The sequence below is a fragment of the Bolinopsis microptera genome, chromosome 6 (genome assembly GCF_026151205.1).
Source record: "Bolinopsis microptera isolate Bmic1 chromosome 6, MBARI_Bmic_1.0, whole genome shotgun sequence".
NCBI lineage: Eukaryota > Metazoa > Ctenophora > Tentaculata > Lobata > Bolinopsidae > Bolinopsis > Bolinopsis microptera.
Genome location: NC_087077.1, coordinates 15,341,006 through 15,358,379, shown reverse-complemented (window position 1 = coordinate 15,358,379; position 17,374 = coordinate 15,341,006).

Genomic DNA, 17,374 nt, shown 5'->3' with positions numbered 1-17,374 from the left:
TTGTTGAAGTCAAATGATATGTTGGCTATCCTAGACTAGAAATCTATCCCCAATATCATCGAGCAGATCATCTTCTCAACCACAATGAATCGCTGGTGGGCAAAAGTCAGTCCACCCACAGAGACAGTTCTTCGTATCTCTCCCGTGACAGGTATTCTTTCGCCGGATACTCCTCTTCCACATAACGCCGATTTCTCCATTGTGGCCTTCTCCTGTTCTGTAAGTAAGTCTTCACATATTAATGACCACTGGGCCCCTGTATCGAACAGTGCAGTTTCCTCAACTCCATTCTCCCACTTAATCCTAATATATGGTGTCGAGTTCAGACCCTCTGAAGCGATCCCCTTCATCTGTTGTAACTGCTTCCGCCGTCCTTTACCACCCTTCTCAGGAGTAATGACCCGAAACTGGGCTCTGGCACATGCCCAAGGTTTCACATCGTGCTCCTTCCCTTCTCTGCTGCTAGGTTGCTCTCCAGTATTCTCCCCGCCCCCATCACTCTGCCCGTCTATAGGGGGCTCTACCGAAAATCCGTACCCCTTCCTCTTCCAGCCTTGTCACCTCTTCTTGCTGGTCTCCACGTAGGGTCCTCCTTTTTTCGCACTGCGCAGTGAAACCATCCCCCTCGGTGTTTCTTTTTACAGTAGGAGCATTCTAGGAATTCTAGTGGTAGCCCGTCTGATGATTCACCACTTCCTCTCGAACTGCTGCTCCTGTTTGAGCGGCCTGACTCGCCGGACGATTGCTTCCTCCTGTCTCCAGCATGTGACGATGACTTTTGCTCCCACGCGCTAACCGAATATTCTTGTGCTGCGTTGATGCTGCCGGTCTCCTTACCCATGGCTTTTACTGCGTCGTCCGTCTTCTTTGCTATATCCGCTACCTTCAGGAGGTCCTCCAGGGGTTTTGCCTCTTGCCGTGATTTCATCCAGCCACCCTCTAGCAGCTTCCGCTTGATCCTCTCGTCCCCCAATCCACTTACAAACTTCCATGCTACCCTTCTGTCGAGGTCTAATTGGCTATCTCCGTCGTATGCCTCTTTCACCGTCATTTGCAGTCGGGTCATGTAGTCACTGATTGTCTCCCTGGGCTCCTGGATACTCTTCTCAAACCCAAGAATGTTCAGTTCGATTGCCTGTACATTCGTGAATTTATCCTTCAACTTACTTACAAGTAATTCGTCGTTACTTGTCCACGGATTCAGCATGGAGCTCGCAAAACTCACGTAGTCAAATGCTTCCCCTTGCAGACAAAGCGTCAGCTTCCCAGCCCTGTAGGATGGGGAGTCCCACCCTCTCAGTCGTGCCCGCATGTTCAGCTCTTTGACCACTTTATATCTCTCGATGAACCTTCTCATTGAAACTGCAGAGTAGTCCCCGTCGTGTCCGAAAGATAGGTCTATCCTCTCTTCCTTTCCCATCGCGTCGTACGGCGTCCCCAGTACTTCTTCCTCTACTGGCTCCTGTTTCACCTTGGTGCTTCCTTGGGCCATTTCTCCGCCATAACTGCCCGTCAGCATTGTACAGGCTAGTACTGTTTCTGCGCAACTCTTCTGAAAGTACTCCGCCTCGACATTGTCATTCGCCAAGTCCTCTTGGGCCAATGTCATCCGCTGGAGCAACTCTACTGCTTCCTTGTTCATTTCCTCCCACTTCGCTTTATTCTCCTGGATCCGCTCCTGAACATTGCCAGCATTCTTCTTGATCTCCCGGTTCTCTACTTCCAGGGCTGCGATCTTTTCCGACATTTCCTTGTTGTTCTTCATCAACAAAGCCAAGCTGGCCTGCACCTCTTTCATCTGTTCATCCATAGCGTCGTTCGTATCCACTTCAGTCACCAATGAAATGACTTGCTCTTACCTTTGTAATAAGAGTGAGCTAAAGCTCCATGCTAAGATAAGTAACATCGTTAGTAACAATCATAACACTCTTTTAGCATTACAAGGCTTTTCAGGTTATCAGAAAGCTTTGAGCGGAGGGAGTGGTATCCAGGGCATTCGGTTATAACATGGTCCTCAGTTTCTAGGATAGGTGTTTTAAAGAAAGGTAGCTCTTCGAAAAAGCGAATGACGTCTGTGTCTGGGGAGCAGCAAAAACGACACGTTTTCAATGCTGTGTACCTTACTCGGGATTATTATGACCGGGATAAAGTGGTGGGTTTAGGGTAATTTCGCCATATTTTTCCCGAACCACATTTTCACCGGTCGTTAATAAACCCGCCTACTCAGCTTTTAGGGTTCCCAAGGGGTATGGGTGCTCATATTTTAATCGTTGTCTTATATTCACTAAAGAAGACTATTGGGACACTTGTTGTAGGTTTTTCGACTTCATTTGGCTAAAATTGCAAAAAATTCACCTTTTTGCCCAATTCTTGTCATATATCCTTATTGTCAAATTTGATTTAAATAGGCCAATTTTTAATTTCTTAGGTATTGACTATCTCTACATAATGAAATAAGACTCAAAGTAAAAGTAACAGTTAAATTAAAACTTGAATTAATTAAAACTGATGAAAGGGATGATCCAGATGAAGATAACGAAGATGATTACAACTTATTGGAAGACTAAACAGCTCTCCCTTTATCTTAATATCGATCTGGTTGTTACGCTTCAAATGTTAAAAATTATTTTCCATCTAGTTTGATTAACAACGAGTCATTATTTCTGTCTACTTTCAACAATTATTGATAATTCGACTTGTTTCACAAGTTTTAGCAATGCGAAAATTTCTAAACTTGCTTATCTCTAATAAGGAAATTTACATCTGAGACAAAATTTTTGAATCTAAAATTGAAAGGTTGGACACCGGTAAAATGGCGACCGGGAAAATGTGGTGGGTTTTGAGCAATTTCGCCATATTTTTCCCGAACCATATTTTAACCGGTCGTTAATAAACCCGTCGTAATAATCCCGAGTAAGGTAATTGTATCAATCACTAGTATATCGACCTTTCTCTACCTTCAGACTTCCGGTGTGTGTCGGGGTAAGTGAAGGGGCAGGTTACTGCGACTATAGTTCAGTGTTTGCTGCTGTGGTTGTGTTCGCTTGCTCGTCTCGTAGTTACTGGCTGCTACTTGTTGTTGTTGTTGTTGTTGTTGCTGTTGAACACTGCAATGGTGAGAGGCCAAACAAAAAAGAATTAGAGAATTCCAATTCATCGTTACTACGACGGTAGTGCATAGTAATCGTACAGTACTTATCTTTAAGTAAAGAGTCAGCAGCAAGCGTTTGTTGACGTGAGGTGGTCTTCAGAGACTGAGGGGGTTTTCCACGAGAGAATCTCGGTGAAATCTTCAAATAGGGGTGGGAAGACTCCATGACGTGTCAAGAATCAAGATCACTGGAGCGTGTAAAATGAAACTTAACAAACGCGGGTGTATACGGTCCATCTTCTCCTCGATCCGAAATTGCATGCTTGAAGACCTGTTCGACAACGTTGCACGTAGAAAGATTGGTGGGGTCGGCTGTATAGTGGAGATTGACGAATCCAAATTCGGTAAACGAAAATATAACAGAGGTCGACGGGTAGTTGGAAAATGGGTGCTGGGTGTGTTCTGTAGGACTACTGGCGACTGCTTCTTAGTGGAGTGTACCGGTAATCGACGCGATCACAACACCCTAATCCCACTCATCAAGGAGCACGTTCTACCGGATACAACTATTCTCACCGACAAGTGGAAAGGTTATAACGCCCTGCAATACCACGGGTTTCCTCATCAAATTGTCAACCATAGTCGAGGATTTGTGGACCCGGTCACTGGTGTTCACACCAACAGCTGCGAAGGGATGTGGTTCCACGCAAAGAACCACATGAGAAGAGGAACCGGTCGTACCCGAACTGATCCAGCAGCCATGACTGTAGCCCTGTCAGCATTTATGTGGTGTAAGCGATACGGACTGACAAGAGACGACGCCTCCGTGAGGAAAGCCTTCAACCAAGATATCCCAGCCCTATTCAGAAGAATTTTTGATTAATTTATTGCTCTGTAAATTTCTGCAGTCGCTCCACCACCTCCCATCATTCCTGCAGTCCCTGCAGTCGCTCCACCGTCTTCCACTGCCGCAGCTCCTCCGCAGCTCCTCCACGTCATCCGAGCTCGCTCAGTAATGAGGACTTTTTCCATCCTTGGGATCGTTCACGAATACGACAGAGTGATGGGACGAGTCAATGCTGGTTCATCGCTCGCCTCTGCTTTGGACGAGGAGTATCTGTCGGCCTCCTTCTTCTCTCGGAAAAGAGTTGTTGCGGAGGCATCGAAGGTGGATATGGTGGCGCTGCAGCACGGAATACTACAACTACGAAAACAAGCGCAATAATCCAGCGACACACTTGGTACCTATCAGAAGAATTGATTTCGATTGCCCTCTTCTCAGATAAAGTCCCGGAAGAGGAAAAAGAAGTCCTTGCGGCTAAGATAGGAAAATTGCCGTCTCAATCTTTACCTATCCAGAAACCGAAAAGCTGCCTACTACCAGTGAGAAGTCTCGTCTTGGTGACTTCGTGGGACCCCGCTCTATCCTCATCTTCCAGCTACTCGGGGAGTCTCACACCTTCCTATCAAAAGATGAGTGATGGCTTCTACCTCAGTACGTCAACTCTGGACTTTCAAAGTCTGCCGCTCTGGAGCAGATACACATTTCTCGGAGTCACTTCTCAAGAAAGCGATGTATCGCTGAAGCAGCAAAAGTTGACCTACCAGGTGTCCAACACGCACTGCTGCAACTACGAGACGTCAGACTTCCTAGTGTTTACACCTTCGCAAACGAGATCTGCAACCGTAATCTTGCCACTCTTAGGACCCTTTGTACCCAAGGCGTCGTCCTAGCGCCCAAAAACAATTACACTGCTCCTCCACCACGAAGAAATTGAATGTAATCAGTTTTCAGTATTTTTTTATTTTTCATAAAAATGTTGTAATCGATTTTGGAACTTACTTTCAAATAACGTGTTTCAAATAATTTGTTTCAAATAATTTGTTTATTTGGCAATAATGAATTATAGCCGGTCTGATTTAGAGTCGCCTAGAGCAGGTTAGTACTAGCCGGTTAGTAGCCGGTTAGTAGCCGGTTAGTAGCCACTTGGTGGGTACTAGCTGGTTAGTAGCCGGTTAGTAGCCGGCTACTAACCAGCTAGTACCCACCAGCCGGCTAGTGACCGCTTTTCAAGTGTCGGCTAGTAGCCGGTTTGGAACTAGAAGGTCCGCTTTAGAGCCGGCTAGTGACCGGTTAGTAGCCACTTGGTGGTTACTAGCCGGTTAGTAGCCGGTTAGTAGCCGGCTAGTGACCGCTTTTCAAGTGTCGGCTAGTAGCCGGTTTGGAACTAGAAGGTCCGCTTTAGAGCCGGCTAGTGACCGGTTAGTAGCCACTTGGTGGTTACTAGCCGGTTAGTAGCCGGTTAGTAGCCGGCTAGTGACCGCTTTTCAAGTGTCGGCTAGTAGCCGGTTTGGAACTAGAAGGTCCGCTTTAGAGCCGGCTAGTGACCGGTTAGTAGCCACTTGGTGGTTACTAGCCGGTTAGTAGCCGGTTAGTAGCCGGCTAGCGACCGCTTTTCGAGTGCCGGCTAGTAGGTCCGCTTAAGAGCCGGCTAGTGACCGGTTAGTAGCCGGTTAGTAGCCACTTGGTGGTTACTAGCCGGTTAGTAGCCGGTTAGTAGCCGGCTAGTGACCGCTTTCTAAGTGCCGGCTAGTAGCCGGTTTGGAACCGGCTACTAGTAGGTCTGCTTTAGAGCTCGGCTAATAGCCGGCTAGTGACCGCTTAGTAGCCGGTTAGTAGCCACTTTGTGGTCACTAGCCGGCTAGTAGCCGGTTAGTAGCCGGCTAGTGACCACTTTTCAAGTGCCGGTTAGTAGCCGGTTGGTAATGTGAAGTTGAGGAGCTGTTATTACAAAAGTGGCTAGTAGCCGGTGTTCATATGGTACTGTGCAGGGACGTTGCATAGACGTTGCATAGACGTTGCATAGACGTTGCATAGACTGACCGTGCAGGGAGTGTGCATAGAGTGTTCATTGTGCAGGGACGTTGCATAGACGTTGCATAGACGGTTCTTTTGTTGTTGCATGGACGTTGCATAGACGTTGCATAGACTGTCCGGAGCTAAACGACCAAGTTGCCATACCCCTTCTCAAGCGAGATCTGCAACCGCAATCTTGCTACTCTTAGGACCCTTTATAGTCTACAGGAAAGACGGAAGCAGAGGCCGTGAAGAAGTCCTTGGATGACTGGCAGCTTGCCTCCTACATCATCTCCATGGGCTTTGATACGATGAGTTCGAACACAGGGGTTCACAAGGGTGCCTGTACTCTCCTACAACAGATGCTGAACAGAAATCTCCTATGAATGGCTTGCCGGCACCATATCCTCGAACTGGTGATCGGGAGCACTTTCAAAACTCTCTTTGGAGATACAAAGTCTCCCGAATGCACGTTATTCAAGGATCTGAAGAAGTCATGGGACTCCCTCGACCTGGATTCCTTCACGCTCCCAGATATTCCTTCATCCTACCAGAAAGATGAAGAAGAACTTCTCGAATACATCGACTCCCTACTCTCTCCTGACAACGTGAGGAACCTGCCCCGGGATGACTATAAAGAGCTTCTGGAGCTGAGTAAAGTTATACTCGGAGGGACCATTGAAAGGAAGAAAGGATACGTCTACAAGATTCAGAGACCAGGAGCAGACCACCACGCTCGGTGGATGGCGAAGTCAATCTACATCCTAAAGATGACTCTCCTCCGTCGCCAACTTGACCTACACTGGTAGCTGGACATCAGAAAGCCGTCCCTACCCTCCATCCACCTGAAGTCGGAGCTGATCGAGTATGTTGGAGTAAGATCAACACTTCCGTTCACCCTGGTTGGAGTGCCACATACCTTCCTCCTGGTGCCAAAGATCCTTCTACCGCAAGAAGAATTAGATAGCAGAGCTGATTATCCTTGATAGACCACGATTCGGCAGTCTCATCAAAGGAGCGGACCGACAGGATCAACCAGCAGATTCTCTCTGACCGATGTGGGGCTATCCTCAAGCAGAGTGACTTTCTGGAGAAGAAACGACTCGCAATTGCTGCTTACTCTACATCAGCTCCAGCTCTAATCTGCCGGTCATGCGTGCACAACGTCCAGTCTGCAAAGGAAGGAGACGCTCCCTACGGAATCCTACACCTCATCATTCCCTGTAGCGATCACTCCACCACTACCAACCCTCCTCGGGATACCTCTGCTGGTGCTGCACCTGCTCAGGACGCTTCTGTCACCGACCCTAGTCCTCCACCAGCCCTCCAGACGACTCCCTCCGATGCTGACCCTCCCGTCCAGCCACCAACCTCTGTTTCTATTCCTGTTGGTAGAAGAGTAAACGGAGTCAACCCCTCTCTCTCCCTCCAGCGGTACCACAAAGTCGCCAGTCTGGTTCGTGGTGGCGATAACCTGTACGCTGCTCTGGACTCCATTGGAATCTCGAAAGGAAGCTGGAGAGCACAGAGGCTAATCGCAGAGTGTCAACTCCTCTACACTGAAGCCCTGGCAGACAGGATTGACGAAGATAACGCGGAGAAACACGCCGACGTTCTCCGTATCTCTAAGGACCTCCTGTCTATGAACGGGACCAGAGAGCAGCTTCGAGGCCTTCACGCAGATAACCCTTCCGGGAAAGATTCTCTATAGACGATCAAGCCGTGCGACTGAATCAGGAATCCCTATTCGAGCGATGTAAAGCGGAACTGAAAAAGCCTTCGTCCAACCTACTCATTCACCAGCAGCCTACCTCACTCAACCAACCCCTTCACCAGCAACCTACCTCGCTCAACCAACTCATTCACCCGCAACGTTCATCCCTCAACCAACTCATTCAACAGAAAACTACCTCCATCAACCAACCCCTTCACCAGCAACCTACATCGCTCAACCAACTCATTCACCACCAGCCTACCTAACGCAACCAACCCCTTCACAGCTTCTTCCAGCGACGGAGCCTCGACCCCCAATCTCAGTCCTACTCCATTTTCTTCAAGAAAACGAAGAAATCCATTTTCCCCGTGAAACGGTCTGTGAAAAGACGGCGACTGAACCCCTGTTCCATCAGCATCGAGAAATCGACAAAACGACAAAATCCGTTTTCCTCCCCAAACGGTCTGTTAAAAGACGTCTTACTGTAGTAATTAAGTAGTTTTCATACATTAATCTCAGTCCTGCTCCATTTTCTTCAAGAAAAGGTGTCTATCCCTATTCGTACATCACATCCTTCGAAGTCTTTTATGAAACTGAGTTACCGCCCATCGAAGCCTTCTATAACAATCTCAGCAAAGTGGCCTGTACAGAGGAGGACTACGCTCACCCACAGAAAGTCTGGAAGGAGTTCGATCTGAAGAGTCTCAATGAAATGGTTCACCTCTACATTTCCTCTGACGTTGTTCTCCTGGATTCGGTGCTGCAGCAGTATAGGACAGAGTGTTTATCATTTTATAATTTAGATCCTGTTCATTATTATACCGCTCCAAGTCTTACGTGGGATGCATGCTTAAAATTTACTAAAGTCGAGTTAGAATTATTCGGTGATCCTGATATGTATACTTTCATTAAGCAGGCTATTCGAGGAGGAATCAGTACAATCACGCATCGGCTTTAAGGAATCTCACACTAATAAACGATTCATCTGAACGAGTATTAGCTCTTGCTACCCGCTTCAACACTCGGATCACCAGGACTGAAGCGTCGTATCAAGAGCTGATGCTCGTTGTGGAATCCCACTGCCGAAAGTATTCCCTGAAGACCAAAGAAGATCTGAAGAAGCTCTATTAAACAGTGATATATAAACTATAGCAATGGAATACTACGAACTTTTCAATCCAATTCCCATATCCCTACCTAGTCTATCCCCATCTAGTATCCAACCTCTACCCCTTGAAGCTTACATCAACCTGGACGACATCCTTACCCCGGCCCCCTGCACGAACCTTTTAGAAGTTCTAACCACATCCTGGGGGAAGCCCATGATTGTTATCCCGAAGACAACTTATTTCAGCAACGATCGGAACAGAAAAACAACATTAGTTACAGATGTAACCTATACCACGCGAGGAATGGAAGTTGTCCTGCTACCGTTACTTATACGTTCACGCACAGAAAGTCTGGAAGGAGTTCAATCTGAAGAGTCTCAATGAAATGGTTCACCTCTAAATTTCCTCTGACGTTGTTCCCCTGGATTCGGTGCTGCAGCAGTATAGGACAGAGTGTTTATCATCTTACAATTTAGATCCTGTTCATTATTATACCGCTCCAAGTCTTACGTAGGATGCAGGCTTAAAATTTACTAAAGTCAAGTTAGAATTATTCAGTGATCCTGATATGTATACTTTCATTGAGCAGGCTATTCGAGGAGGAATCAGTACAATCACGCATCGGTATGCAAAGGCAAATAACCATAATCTCCCAGATTGCAATCCTGAATTACCTGAAAGCCACCTCGGATACAATGTGTCAGAAACTTCCTACTTCGAAGTTCAAGTGGCAGGATAAACTTCTCACGGTCAGCGACATCATGGCCTGGAACCCCGACAGGGATAAGGGAGCCTTCATCGAGTGTGACGTTCATACGAATCCTGAAGACCATGACAGATTCAATGATCTCCCTCCTTTCCGTGAATCTCTGGTGATAGAGGACGGTATGGTATCGGATGCTTATACTGGAGAGAAAAGAAAAATACCGGAAATACTCTTCTGCTCAGTCAAATCTACCTAGCCCCTCCTGTAACCTTGGCGAGTCCTCTCCTGATGACCCTTCTCCTGATGAGCCCTCTCCTGTTCTCTCCGAGGGATCCTCTGCCAAAGAGTTTACTCCTAAGCGACCCTGCCTGCCCCGTCCTTCTGGAACTATTGTGGAGGTGTCTAAAGATTTCCTCAAGAAGTTGGGCCCTTCTGCTGATCGGCTGAACCTCACAAACAACCAGCTCACCTGCATGGTCGCGGCCTTCACTAACCACGGCGGAGGGAAGATCGACAATATCTCACAAGTCCAAGCAAGTCCACAACGAGGCGGAAGAGTAAAGTTGCTAGGAGGGAGATGGCAGCTGACGTTCGGAGAAACTTCCCTTGTAATGCAGGCCAAATAAACTTTGATGGGAAGTTGATGGTCGACCTCTATGGCTTCGGGAAGGTTAACCACCTGGCAATCGTTCTGGTTCAGGAGGACTCCAACAAAATCCTTGCCATCGTGAACACGGAATCTTCAACCGGTTAAATATAGTGACATTAAATTATGCTTTACGGATACAGATAGTTTACTTTATTGGGTTGAAACTCCAGATTTGCATAAAGATTTCAAGGATAGTGACAACGTTCAAGATCCTGAAGACGTCTTGGAACAGTCTAAACCTTGGAGACAGAAGGCTACCCGACATCCCCTCCTACTTCAAAGAAGACGTCGCGGACATTTAGGAGTACGTCAACAGCAAACTCGATCAAGAGTCTCACCTACCCCGAGGAGACTACAAGGAACTGCTGGAGCTGGTGAAGTTGATCCTTGGTGGAGATATCGAGCGGAAGAAGGGCTACAGCTACACCATACAACGCCCTGGTGCTGACCACCACGCTAGATGGATGGCAAAAGGAATATACGTCTTGAAGATGGTGATGCTTCAACATCAACTAACCTAAAGTTTCATTGGACCCTGAAGAGGAAATTCACAAAGATGGCGATGTTCGTGATATTCTGCTACGTGAAGTCTTATTTTAAACGTTTATAGATAACTCCTATAGACATTTCGTGTTCAACAAACTTGCGGATCTGGAGATGACAGCCAAGGACAAAAAGACGGAAAGCTTTGCAAAGAGGATTCTAGGAGCAGCTGGTATTAACGAATTTGCAGCTGGTTCCCTAGATTATTACTCCCATATAGGAATCCTTTACTCACTGGCAGATTTTAGAATATATTGTGCGGGACATGTGGCACATAAGTTCCTGACAAATATCCTCCCATATGCAGATATTTATGATATCCAGGAGATATCAATCCATACGTTCCCGAAAGAACTACCCACAGCCTGGTGTGGAATCTTTCACAACCCTCGATACTGTAGTTTAGCAAAGTTGTGGAACAAGCTGATCAAGTTCAGATCGATCCACAAGAAGATATCTATCGCCGACTTACAGACGGAAAGGCTGATTTTATTTATTCTCTCTTAACTTTTAGAATACTACCAAAGCAAATAATTTCATTTAAATAAAATGTATAACTGTCATAGAAATATAGTACAATCGAAAATATAACTAAACTAGTGTAATGTATTGGAATTGGGTTAATTTTAATTAAATTAAAGGTTAGGTTAATTTTAATTAAAAATACATCTGATACATGCTGATGGGGGTCCATAACAACAAGAGCTGCCATAACTTTTGACATGATCTCAAATGTTGCAATGTCATACGTACTGTATGACATATCTCGATATCGATACTATATAACTTTCAACAGACGACAGGAGACATCATCATTCGACCATCTACACTTCACAACTATAGCAATGGAATACTATAACTACGAACTTTTCAATCCAATTCCCATATCCCTACCTAGTCAATTCCCATCTAGTATCCAACCTCTTCCCCATGAAGCTTACATCAACCTGGACGACATCCTTACCCCGGCCCCCTGCACGAACCTTCTAAAAGTTCTAACCACATCCCGGGGGAAGCCCATGATTCCCGAAGACAACTTATTTCAGTAACGATCGGAACAGAAAAACAACATTAGTTACAGATGTAACCTATACCACGCGAGGAATGGAAGTTGTCCTGCTACCGTTACTACAGACAAGAACAGTAGTCTTCTTCTAAGTTTCAACGGCCCCACAACCATCCGGACAGAAGCCCTAGCAGTCTAGAGAAACATAGGAAAAGACATCGGCTTCACGTCACTTACTCCGCCGATATCACGAAACCTGTTAGAGCTCTGGCAACAGAGCTTGGAGTAACTGTCGATAACACATTTCGCATACAACACTCTAGGATTAGAAAAAGACACCGAAAAATTGCCTCTGAAACCGGAATGCTTGCAGCTAAAGAACCAGAACCAAAACCAGAACCAGAACCAGAAGCCACGGTCAACTCAACTCACTAAAACAACTCATCTTAGTTATGATTAAAATATAAAGATATTGTTGAGGTCATACATCGACGGCAGTACGGCGGCAGTACGGCGGCAATCCCGATACTTGACCGATGTGGGGCTATCCTCAAGCAGAGTGACACTGATTAGTGACGTATAATTAGTGATGTGATCCATGGATTGAAGGAGCAACAGGTTATATTACAGACTATCATCTGGATCGGCTTGCTGTTGGTAAGACTCCTTCCAAAAAGAAGAGGATTTCCAGCAGTATTCTGTACGACCTTTGTTCTTTCTACACGACATACCCTGGATCATTGTCACTACACCGGCAAAGTCTTAGGATACACTCACCCGTTATTTAACTTACAACAGAAGTACATACCCATTTTCTTCCACAATCTTAAGGGTTATGACTTACATGAGATAATCAAGGCAATTGCAAAACGCACACAAGATCCATAAGATATCAACATCATACCTCAATCCAAGGAGTCCTATATAGCATTCAGTACCGCTAAGTTCAGATTCATTGATTCATATGCGCATCTCAACGCTTCATTGGAGAATCTTGTAGCTAATCTCAGCTCATCAGGACCTGCAGCCTTCGAACCGGTCCAACGATTCCTTCGACTAAAGTATGGTGTAGTGGATCCTGTTAAGCAAGAGCTGAAGCTCCTCCTACGTAGAGGTGTCTATCCCTATTCGTACATCACATCCTTCGAAGTCTTTGATAAAACTGAGTTACCGCCCATCGAAGCCTTCTATAACGATCTCAGCAAAGAGGCCTGTACAGAGGAGGACTACGTTCACGCACAGAAAGTCTGGAAGGAGTTTGATCTGAAGAGTCTCAATGAAATTTTTCACCTCTACATTTCCTCTGACGTTGTTCTCCTGGATTCGGTGCTGCATCAGTATAGGACAGAGTGTTTATCATCATATAATCTAGATCCTGTTCATTATTATACCGCTCCAAGTCTTACGTGGGATGCAGGCTTAAAATTTACTAAAGTCGAGTTAGAATTATTCAGTGATCCTGATATGTATACTAATTTCATTGAGCAGGCTATTCGAGGAGGAATCAGTACAATCACGCATCGGTATGCAAAAGCCAAATAACCATCATCTCCCAGATTACAATCCTGAATTACCTGAAAGCTACCTCGGATACATTGATGCAAATAACCTCTACGGATGGGCAATGTGTCAGAAACTTCCTACTTCGAAGTTCAAGTGGCAGGATAAACTTCTGCTGAACAGAAATCTCCTATGAATGGCTTGCCGGCACCATATCCTCGAAATTGTAATCGGGAGCACATTCAAAACTCTCTTTGGAGATACAAAGTCTCCCGAATGCACGTTATTCAAGGATCTGAAGAAGTCATGGGACTCCCTCGACCTGGATTCTTTCACGCTCCCAGATATTCCTTCATCCCACCAGAAAGATGAAGAAGAACTTCTCGAATACATCGACTCCGTACTCTCTCCTGACAACGTGAGGAACCTGCCCCGGGGTGACTATAAAGAGCTCCTGGGTATGAGTAAAGTCATACTCGGAGGGACCATTGAAAGGAAGAAAGGATACGTCTACAAGATTCACTCAATTCAGAGACCAGGAGCAGACCACCACGCTCGGTGGATGGCGAAGTCAATCTACATCCTAAAGATGACTCTCCTCCGTCCTTGACCTACACTGGCAGACCAAGAGGAAGGTGGAAAAGATGAGCCTCTTCGTTGTCTTTGTATACCTGAAGTTCTGGTTTTCCGCTTCTTGCCTGACCTCTGCTGCTAGTAATAACCTGGAGCTCTTCCGCAGAATTGAAAAGTTCAATTCCGTCCACAAGAAAGTCTCAGCAGCAGCAGCCAATGTGCTACAGAGACACACTTACCTTACTGAGGAACTTGTACCACTTGCTCTCTTCAATGAGAAGCTCCCTCTTGATGACCGGACTCACTTAGCGTTGAAGATAGGACAACTCCTCCTTGAAGAGCTGGACATCAGAAAGCCGTCCCTACCCTCCACCTGAAGTCGGAGCTGATCGAGTATGTTGGAGTAAGATCAACACTTCCGTTCACCCTGGTTGGAGTGCCACATACCTTCCTCCTCCTCCCAGATTGGTCCACATCTCCACACTACGAAAAGATGAAGACAGCACTCGGTGACCTCACACCTCTAAACGATAGCTTTAAAAGAGCACTAGGACTGGTCACCACCATCAATACAAAAATGATCAGAGATGAGACGAGCTTCGAAGAGCTGATACAAGTTGTTGAAGCTCACAGAAAGAAATGCTCGAACCTGACCAAAAAAGACTTGAAGAAGTTTTATTAGTTTTGTGTGTTATATTAGTATGTATTGTGTTTATTACTCATTATCTTATTAACATGAAATTTGTCTCGAAATGACTAAAACTCAGTATAATAATGTACACATAAAGTAATGAAATCAATAAATTCAGATCTAAAAGACATAAAATCTTTAAAATTATCGTTTTAAACATGAAGGAGTGGTTTGATGGTCTTGCTAGTGTGTTACTCGAATATAAATGGTAGAAAAAGGTTAAGTTTAATCAAAGTCTCCTTGCTCTACGACCATCAGAAAAGGCGTGATCAGTCGCGCGCGAGCCTGCCACACCCTCGTTCCCGTTTTCCCGATTTCCCGATATCGTAGAGCATCGGGAGTTTGACTAAAGTTATCCTTTTTCTACCATTTATGTTCGAGTATAGCACTTCCAGAGCCCTAAAACGACGATTTAAGGCCAAAAACGGCAAATTTCTGATTTTTACCTGTTAAAAGTAGCTGGAAAAAAAGGGTGTGGCATGTGCCGGCACTTCCCGGTCGAGTTGGACCCTAAAATTTTTTTGGGTGATATTTATAGCCGAGGGAGCAACAGATAAACTTTGTAAGGAAATTATTTGAGAATTTTTTGTTTTCTGAACCACCCTAAGCTACACCCTTTTGAACAAAGACCCCACAAAATCCGTCACCTCCAAACTGCACAAAGTCCTCAAGAAACTTCACAACGACAAAAAGATCACCACAGACCAACTCAACAAGATGCGGAACCTTCACCTTAGTTGGCCTCAACTCTACGGACAACCCAAGATCCATAAACCTGGTGCACCCATTCGTCCCGTAGTTAGTTTTTACAACACTCCCCTTCAAGCGCTCCACAAAGTCCTTGCCACAGTCCTCAAACCCCTAGCTCAGAATCCCCTACGCCTTAAAGACTCCTCAGACTTCAAGCACCGATTCGACTCCTCCCTCAACCCCTCATACTCCTATCATTCCTCTCTAGACGTTAAGAGCCTCTACACCTCCTGTGACATGCGCCTGGCCCTTAAGAGTTAAGACAGTCATCACATCCTACGAACAAAAACCTCAATGAAGGACAAGCTATAATCATGGCTACAATCATGGCTACTCCCTCTGTTGAATACACTACTATACTACTACTGGTAAACGAGGAAAGGACAACGCTTTCGTGGATGGTCAACGCTACACCTTAAACAGAAAGAAGAACCGAACTAATGGAGTCACGAAGACTTACTGGACCTGTGTTGTTCCTCGTGGATGGGAACACCAAACAGACCTGCTCGCTTCGATCACCTGTCCTGGAACCAGTACGATTGGTCTCCCTCGCTCTTCGAACCTTGCAGAAGGATGGCATAATGGTTTCCGCAGCCTCGTCCAGTGTACAAATCCTACCATCTTGAAATTCCTTGAAGCCCTCAAACTAGAGCAAGGACTAACCGACCAGAAAATCACGGATAGGCTGATGAGAAGACCTCCACCCCAGAGAGCTGCTAAGTGGATAAGGTACGACTCCCTTCTGGAATCCTTTATGCAAGCCTACGATAACCAGGAGCACGAAGTCATTGATCTCTCTGCTGTTTCTGCTACACTATGAATTCGACATTTGATTATTGATATTGGGATTTTATTATATTGGTATTTAGTTATATTTCCGATTGTACTATATTTCTATGACATTCATACATTTTACTTAAATGCAATTATTTGCTTTGGTAGTATTCTAATAGTAGAATTAAAGAAAAGTAAGGAAAAGTCGATATAAGATAAACTTGTCACTATATAGTCCTGTCAGTATATAGTGCGTTTTGCACACTATATGGTGACAAAGATCAGCTGTCATTATAAAGTGCTTGTCACTATATAGTGTTGTCACTATATAGTGCGATTACCAAAGAAACTAGCACGAGCGGAGAAATCTCTCAAGTTTTCCCTTTCACCCACTACACCTCAAGCTTCCTCGTAGCTCACTCTGGAACCCTCTCCCGACGGTGACTCGAAGAACTCGATATCCTCTACGGAGGAGTACATGACTAAACGCTTCTGCTCTCGTCCTTCTGGATTTGGAACTACAGTCGACATCTCCAATAGCCCGGTTCATAAAACAAAAATATTATCCAATAATTGCGGTAATAGGCTTATCTGTTGTTCCGTAGACCAAATAACTACCAACAAAATTTCTAATGGTAGAAAAAGGTTAACATTAGTCAAAGTCTCAAGTCTCTTAGATGACAGGTATATTTGCAGCCATCTCTAATCACGGGGTTGGGGACATTAACAACATATCTCTCAGTAAATCAACAGCAAGACGACATCGTGCTACTGCAAGGAAGGAGGTTGTTGCTACGATCAAGGAGAACTTCACCTGTGACGTCGGTCAGATAAACTTCGACGGGAAGCTCCTACCCAACTTGTACGGGTTTTTTAGGTGAACAGACTAGCTGTTGTCCTGATTCAGCATCCAGAGAACAAGATCCTCAGCATAACTTAGACTGAATCCTCAACTGGGAGGTGGATACAGAGACGGTCAAAGCAGTCCTGGATTGTTTTAATGAACACCCGGAATCCATGAGGCTTATGAATTTTAAAGTTTCGTTTGTCAAGAAATGTCCAGCAATGGACCTTGATAGAGAGGAGCACCGTTTCATTTCTATGTTCAGAACTAATATTTTGGGGATAAATAGAATTAAAGTTATAAGATGATAAGTTTAGATATTTGTGTTGTGTAATTTATTAGCCGTTCTTTATTCTTGTCAGTATTCATGTTTTTGTTAATGATTGGTGTCCCGTTAAATTCAGAGGCACATATAAGGTGCGGTAAAAAAATCTAAATTATGCGGTACCGCACCCGACTATAAAGGTAAAATGTGCGGTAAGGTGCGGTAAATTTTTACCAATTATGCGGCAAATGTGCGGCGATTTTTTCGAAATTTGTGCGGGAATTGTGCGGTTTTCTTTTGCA